Source organism: Diabrotica undecimpunctata, chromosome 1 (genome assembly GCF_040954645.1).
Source record: "Diabrotica undecimpunctata isolate CICGRU chromosome 1, icDiaUnde3, whole genome shotgun sequence".
NCBI classification, from domain to species: Eukaryota; Metazoa; Arthropoda; class Insecta; order Coleoptera; family Chrysomelidae; genus Diabrotica; species Diabrotica undecimpunctata.
In genome coordinates, this window is record NC_092803.1 from 116,305,537 (window position 1) to 116,314,688 (window position 9,152).

Sequence of the window (9,152 nt, forward strand, 5' to 3'; positions counted from 1 at the left end):
TATATATATATATATATATAATATATATATATAATAACGGATTTATTACGGCTGTCGCCGCTTCTCCGCCCTCAATTTCCATCTTTTTCTGTCATATGCAGTTGCCTCTTCTAAGTCTCTTGCCGCCATTGCTTCATCAATATCGTTGCGCCAACTTCTCCGTGGTCGTCCTCTCTTTCTTCTTTCAGGAGGGATCCATTCCAGTACTCTCCTAGGCCATCTGTACTCTGGCATTCTTTTAACATGTCCGAACCAGATTAATTGTTTTCTTTCTATGTCATCATTAATATTTCTCTCCATTTTCATTTCGTTTCTTATTTGTTCGTTTCTAACTCTCTCCAGTTTCGATCTACCGCAGCTTCGTCTCAGATAATCCATTTCTGTCGTCATAAGTTTGTTTCTATTAGCTTTGGTGACGTCCCATACTTCCGAACCGTAAAGTGTAATACTTTGAACTATACTACCGTAAATGTGTTTTTTGGTTTCTCGTCGAATTGTTTTTTGCCAGAGAAGAGAGTTTAAGGCACGGGTCGCTGCTCTGCCCTTGTTTATTCTTTCCCTGATTTCATCTGCGCTATTTCCCTTCTTGTTGAAAATGACCCCCAAATATTTGCAGGATTGCACGCCTTTGATTTTGTCGTCTTCCAAGACTAGGTCACATATTTCATCTGTTCCCACTGAGAGATATTCACATTTTGTTATATTCATGTTTAGACCTGCCACCTCATATTCTTCTTGCAGTTTTCTTACCATATAGCTAAGATCGTAGCTGTCTTCGGCAATTACTACCTGGTCATCCGCAAAGAAAAGTGTATATAGCTTGTTTTCTTCCACCGTTATTCCCATGTTTCTACATTTTTTTACCCATTTCACTAAGGATCTGTCCAAAATAAGGTGGGTGACAGACAGCAGCCTTGTCGTAGTCCTTTTGTTGTTTGAAAAGGAGAGGTGATTTCTTATCCCATTTTGTATATATATATATATATATATATATATATATATATATATATATATATATATATATATATATATATCGAGAAAAGGAGTACGACCGTCAATCCAATATAAACTAAGGTACACTCGAAGAGTGGTGGGTTTTTCGGTCAAAGTGGAGAAATAAAAGACAAAGACGATGGCTAATTCATCTATTTATTGAAGACGTTTCGCTTTCTGCTCAGAAAGCATCATCAGTTCATCTAAAAAGAACAATATGAAACCAAACATCCATAGAGAAGTTATAACCAAAGTGTGTTACCTTACAAAGACATGTAGCAGTCAGTGATGTTAAAAATATGAAAAAGCTTACAAAGCTGGACATTCAGAGTTAACGTTGTATATAACAATTAATTGAAACTAGGTAAAGTTTGCAATTTGACAAAATTAGCACAGCAAAAGAACATGTGATAAAAATACATGTATATATAAAAAAAAATTTTATAAAAACTTAGTAAAAAACATTAAGGTTTATTTTAAAGTGTAAAGAACTAGAAAGATCATTAGATTGCACTTCCAACAAATTTATTTAAAAATTATATTTTAATTTTAACTTTAGGTAACATTATAAGTTATTAAAGATTAATAGTAATAAAGAAAAAAATGAAGTTACCAGTCTTTAGCTTACTGAGGCTCGTTGGTAAATGAATTTAAAGGTTTGACACCCACGCACAACAACGTGAGTAGAAGTGGCCTTGAAGTCACAATGACATAAACAGCAAGGCAAGCTACCAACCTCTATGTATTAAGGCGGTATATTCAAAGAATGTGATAAATTTGGTTGACAACTTGTCGTTAAAAAACCAAGCAGTGAAAGGAAAAGGTGGTTAAGATCACCATTTAACCCTACAGTGATTGATCTGTCAACAAAGAACAAAGCAAGAGAAGTCAATCCAACATATCATATATTGTAATATTATGACGTCACTAGTTAGCCAGCTAACAGGTGAAGATTAATAAAAATTTCCACAGTCCAAAGGTTCAAACATTAAGGACCATAATGAAAAGGATTCTATGAATCAGATTCAATTTAAAGTTTTATCAAACAAGTTCATCAAAAAGAACAATTACTTAATTATGTAAAAGTGTTATTGACAAATATTAATAAAAAGTAAGTTGATAAATCTTAATTAAAGAAGGAATAATTTATTTATATTTTATTTTTATTTTTATTTAAATTTATTATAAGAAAATGTGATAAAGAAAACCCCAAAATGGGACAAAATTTAAGTAAACAACATATCAAGCCTAATTCTGTAAAATTAATGCATGATAAATTTGGCTCAAATTACTAATGTCCGTTCTCTTATTAAGAGTATTAGGATGTTTTAATATTGCACACATTTCTAAAAACTGTCTTTTAACGAGATTGCGTTCAGTGCCAAGAATTTTAACTTCATTAAAGTTTACTTCATGCTTAGTGTTAATGGCATGTTGGGCAAGAGCACAAGTATGCTTAGATAAATTGATATCACTGCGGTGTGTCGTAAGACGCCCTCTCAGTGATCTCCCAGTCTGACCGATGTAACATGAGTCACACTCAGCACAAGGTATATGATATATTACATTCACTTGTTCCAGAAGGGACAGAGGTGTTTTAGTTTTAGAGAACAAATTCCTGACAGTCTTAGCATTCTTAATAGCAATTTTAACAGGTACGTTATTATGTTTGTACAGTTTAACGAGTTTCTCAGTAACTTGAGGAAAATAAGGTAAAGAGGAGTAATGGGTAGTTGGATTCCCAAGTACAGTATTAGGCAGAACAGTGTTATTAATTGAATTATTTGATATCATTCTAAGTTGGTCACCATTGGGTATATCATTTAAAGAAGAACCATAGCTTTGAGCGAAAAGGTATTTATTAATAAGGGAGGATGGATAGGAATTCTCAATCAGAATATTTTTAAGTAATTGAAAGGATTCCCTTCGATTAATCGGATGTATCAGTCTATTTAGCCTGCAGCTTAAAGCTTTAATAAGGTTTAATTTGTATTTAAAGGGATGACAAGAATGGTAGTTGAGAAACCTATTAGAGGCCATTGGTTTCCTGTACCAACTTGTAGTAAGGGTGTTATCTCCCATTCTAATGACACGCATGTCTAAGAAGGGAATACTATTTGTGTTGGAGTCCTCAAGTTCAACAGTGAACTGTAAATGAGGATCAAACTCATTGAATAAAGACAAGGTGGCCTGAATCTTGTCTGGAGGTAAGGCTAGTAATAAGTCATCAACATACCGTTTAATAAAAGGGATTTGGAAATCTAAAAGACCCAAACGGTCAGATACTAAATCATCCAGTACATAATTAACTAGGATGGGAGAGATTGAGGAACCCATAGGTGTCCCAAAAATTTGAAGGTAATATTTGTCGTTAAAGACCAAAAAATTAGTGTCAAATGTTAATTGTAAAAGTTCTGCAAAAACATCCCAGGATACAGGACAGTTTGGTTGGATGGAGTTCCAGTGATTTCTTAGGGAGGTAATAACGCTCGAAAGAGGTAAATTAGTGAAAAGAGATACCACATCAAAACTCACTAAAATGTAGCCTTGTGGAAGTTCAAAATTATTAATAAATTCACTAAAGTGAAAAGAATCAACAATATATTGTTGATTCTTTTCACTTTAGTGAATATATTAATAATTTTGAACTTCCACAAGGCTACATTTTAGTGAGTTTTGATGTGGTATCTCTTTTCACTAATTTACCTCTTTCGAGCGTTATTACCTCCCTAAGAAATCACTGGAACTCCATCCAACCAAACTGTCCTGTATCCTGGGATGTTTTTGCAGAACTTTTACAATTAACATTTGACACTAATTTTTTGGTCTTTAAAGACAAATATTACCTTCAAATTTTTGGGACACCTATGGGTTCCTCAATCTCTCCCATCCTAGTTAATTATGTACTGGATGATTTAGTATCTGACCGTTTGGGTCTTTTAGATTTCCAAATCCCTTTTATTAAACGGTATGTTGATGACTTATTACTAGCCTTACCTCCAGACAAGATTCAGGCCACCTTGTCTTTATTCAATGAGTTTGATCCTCATTTACAGTTCACTGTTGAACTTGAGGACTCCAACACAAATAGTATTCCCTTCTTAGACATGCGTGTCATTAGAATGGGAGATAACACCCTTACTACAAGTTGGTACAGGAAACCAATGGCCTCTAATAGGTTTCTCAACTACCATTCTTGTCATCCCTTTAAATACAAATTAAACCTTATTAAAGCTTTAAGCTGCAGGCTAAATAGACTGATACATCCGATTAATCGAAGGGAATCCTTTCAATTACTTAAAAATATTCTGATTGAGAATTCCTATCCATCCTCCCTTATTAATAAATACCTTTTCGCTCAAAGCTATGGTTCTTCTTTAAATGATATACCCAATGGTGACCAACTTAGAATGATATCAAATAATTCAATTAATAACACTGTTCTGCCTAATACTGTACTTGGGAATCCAACTACCCATTACTCCTCTTTACCTTATTTTCCTCAAGTTACTGAGAAACTCGTTAAACTGTACAAACATAATAACGTACCTGTTAAAATTGCTATTAAGAATGCTAAGACTGTCAGGAATTTGTTCTCTAAAACTAAAACACCTCTGTCCCTTCTGGAACAAGTGAATGTAATATATCATATACCTTGTGCTGAGTGTGACTCATGTTACATCGGTCAGACTGGGAGATCACTGAGAGGGCGTCTTACGACACACCGCAGTGATATCAATTTATCTAAGCATACTTGTGCTCTTGCCCAACATGCCATTAACACTAAGCATGAAGTAAACTTTAATGAAGTTAAAATTCTTGGCACTGAACGCAATCTCGTTAAAAGACAGTTTTTAGAAATGTGTGCAATATTAAAACATCCTAATACTCTTAATAAGAGAACGGACATTAGTAATTTGAGCCAAATTTATCATGCATTAATTTTACAGAATTAGGCTTGATATGTTGTTTACTTAAATTTTGTCCCATTTTGGGGTTTTCTTTATCACATTTTCTTATAATAAATTTAAATAAAAATAAAAATAAAATATAAATAAATTATTCCTTCTTTAATTAAGATTTATCAACTTACTTTTTATTAATATTTGTCAATAACACTTTTACATAATTAAGTAATTGTTCTTTTTGATGAACTTGTTTGATAAAACTTTAAATTGAATCTGATTCATAGAATCCTTTTCATTATGGTCCTTAATGTTTGAACCTTTGGACTGTGGAAATTTTTATTAATCTTCACCTGTTAGCTGGCTAACTAGTGACGTCATAATATTACAATATATGATATGTTGGATTGACTTCTCTTGCTTTGTTCTTTGTTGACAGATCAATCACTGTAGGGTTAAATGGTGATCTTAACCACCTTTTCCTTTCACTGCTTGGTTTTTTAACGACAAGTTGTCAACCAAATTTATCACATTCTTTGAATATACCGCCTTAATACATAGAGGTTGGTAGCTTGCCTTGCTGTTTATGTCATTGTGACTTCAAGGCCACTTCTACTCACGTTGTTGTGCGTGGGTGTCAAACCTTTAAATTCATTTACCAACGAGCCTCAGTAAGCTAAAGACTGGTAACTTCATTTTTTTCTTTATTACTATTAATCTTTAATAACTTATAATGTTACCTAAAGTTAAAATTAAAATATAATTTTTAAATAAATTTGTTGGAAGTGCAATCTAATGATCTTTCTAGTTCTTTACACTTTAAAATAAACCTTAATGTTTTTTACTAAGTTTTTATAAAATTTTTTTTTATATATACATGTATTTTTATCACATGTTCTTTTGCTGTGCTAATTTTGTCAAATTGCAAACTTTACCTAGTTTCAATTAATTGTTATATACAACGTTAACTCTGAATGTCCAGCTTTGTAAGCTTTTTCATATTTTTAACATCACTGACTGCTACATGTCTTTGTAAGGTAACACACTTTGGTTATAACTTCTCTATGGATGTTTGGTTTCATATTGTTCTTTTTAGATGAACTGATGATGCTTTCTGAGCAGAAAGCGAAACGTCTTCAATAAATAGATGAATTAGCCATCGTCTTTGTCTTTTATTTCTCCACTTTGACCGAAAAACCCACCACTCTTCGAGTGTACCTTAGTTTATATTGGATTGACGGTCGTACTCCTTTTCTCGATATATATATATATATATATATATATATATATATATATATATATATATATATAATAACTGATTTGAACCGATTTCAGTTAGTATTTTCTATTGAATTTTTAATTTAGAAATTTTATTATTTGAAACTTTAAGACAATAACAATATCCCAAACAACACTGGCTGCAACATGATGGAACACCACCTCACTAGATGCTTGATAGTAGGTTTCCTAGAAGATTGATATGAAGGTGTGGTTCTTTAGAATGGTCTCCAAATTCACCCGATATGAATTGGTTAGCTTATCTCATATGGAGTCAGTTAAAAAACATCGTTTACACTACAAAACCTGTCAATATTAAGGAAATAAAAGATACGATTACCGTAGAAAAAAAAATTAAGCAGTTAGGCATGTAGCAAAATGTACCTATTAAAAAGTTTTATATATTGCATGGCCTGTTTCACTCACATAAACTGTTTTATATAGTTTTCTAAAATTCTCCTTTTGTTTACCGTTAAAATACCTTCTAACACGACAAAACTGTGCCGTGATTTGCATTAACATTTAAGTACACTAGTTTCGTTAAACATTTTTACTAACGTACTAAGGTTAGACTTTATAGAGACCTAAATATAAGAAATGCAAGGATCGAACCATAAGTTACATGGAATAGAAAGGTCCTACAGCAGACAGATAAACCTAAATACCTCGGAGTTACGTTGGACTCATCTTTAACATGTAAGTTCCATTGTCATAACACAAGACAAAAAGTTAACACCAGAAATACACTACCACGAAAACTGGCTAAACTAGTAGAGCACAAGCCCTGACACAATGAGAACAACAGCATGGGTACTGTGTTTTGCAACAGGGAGTATGTACGACAGATACTCTCGACAGATAGATTTTATTCAGATCTAGTATAAAGCCTGCCCCACTTAACCTCCTGTATAAGCCAGCAGGTTTCTCATCACCTAAAAAACGCCGAGTTTTTTGGGTCCACTGTCGAGAACGTCTACATATAAAGAGAAATTTAAACATACCTTTGATGAATACCAACCACTGTAGAACACGGAACCCAACTGTTCGAGGCTAAAATACAAAAAGGGTTTCCTGCGTAGTATGTAAGACACCAGAAAACTACCCACCGTCCCAAGCAAGAGGCCGTCAAAAAGTACCATTGACTGGAAGACCTGGTGGACATTTAACGGTATTAAAACTGACCTAGGTTCAGTAAACACCAACAAAATTAAATGGAAGCTGCAAATTACTAATGGCGATCTCTGCAAATGTGGAGACTCACAATATATGAGGCATTTTCTGTCATGTTCAATCTATTATTAAACATCTTTAAAATAGACTAGTTTATTTAATCGTAGCCATCTCAATGAATTATTTTAGCTTGAGCAGATACAATATAAATTTAAGTGATTGATTCGGTTGTTACTTGATAAAAGTGGATTTTATCTAACATGCATCTACCTGCCGAAAGAGCTGTAGTAAAAATAAACTATATTTAATTTTTTGGAATTGTTAAAAACAAAAGTTTTCGGTGTTTTATTGTTAAATAATATAAATTTAGGTAGAATTTCGAAATTATGGTATTAAGATAAAAGAAATGCTAAATAAAAAATATGCTGTAACTCTAAACAACAACTGTAAATTACAAAGTTCATTATTAAGGTTTTGAGCCTGTTTTCTTGTGGCATGTCTAAGTTAAAAATTGTTATAGGACTAGGCCACAATTGATTGTAATGAAAATTACGTTTTTATCTAAAAATTCGACGTTTCTCCACTCCGGACATCGTTTTCAAAAAAAAAAAAAAAAAATTACTTAAGATCTGTGTTAAAAGGGATGTATAACCGTCAAAGTTATTGAAGAGGTTCTGTCTTTTTAAAATTAACAGTTGACTTACTGAACTGAGGTGTTGTAGGCAACAGCCATGCGTTTGCTAAAAAGATCTAAGAGTAAATTTTTTGCCCTATGAAATTTTAAATTCTGATTATTCTGTGTGTTTTTTTCTTATTTGAATGTGCTTTTTGTGTTGTTAATGTGTGTGAGTGTTCGTGTATTGTGTTTGTATATTGTGTGTTGCATACGTATTGTGTATGATTTTAAACGATGTGTCTTATCATGTTTCTTAATCATCTATTGTTGGTATACTTGCTGACTTTTTCTTTTAGTAACCAAAGCCTGCTTCATTCTACTGATTGATTTCCTACACATTTTTCTTCATTAATTAGAATAAGGACAGCTTCTCTGATTTTTCTAATTAGTTCGACTATTAAGGTTTCGAATTACCGCGTTTACAATGCGAATTAACATAATATCAACCATATTACGAAACCCTCACAAACCGAAATTTACATAAATCGTGCAAGCTTTTTTCGTGACAACTAAGGCGTTCTTTAGTTTAAACTCACTTTGTAGAAATAACATATTTGCAACTGTGGTGACTAATTGATTGACAAAATGAAAAAAGTAAGTAAAAGAGAGTCCAAAACCTCATCATAACGCTTGAAAAGGCATACAAATATGAGAAAAACAAGATCATTTACGACCCCAAATTATATGGTCCTTCCTCACATTAGGAGGAACATATTATGTAGAACGTTTCAAAACACTAGGATATTTTTCTTAAAAAGAATAAAACGAGTAAGGACAAAAGAAAAAGGACCAATTAATCTAAAATTTAATAAAGTTTTTTCTTACTGGGCACCCACATACTAACTTTCAAGACTCATTTAGGAAAAGGTAAAGCCATAAGAATATGAGAAGAAGAAACAGAAAATCTATTACCTCCATTCAATTGGTTTCTTATATCTTATACCAAGAGAAATCTAAGTACCAAATTTCGCGTATCTATTGCTTTTCTTTCAAGAAATAGGATGAGCATAATAATATGAGAAGAGGAGGTATAATGGTCCAAATTTCAATACGAATATCCTTCACTAGAAACCTATGTATTAAATTTCTGAATTCTAGTACATTTTCTTCCAAAGTTATCCCACATATAT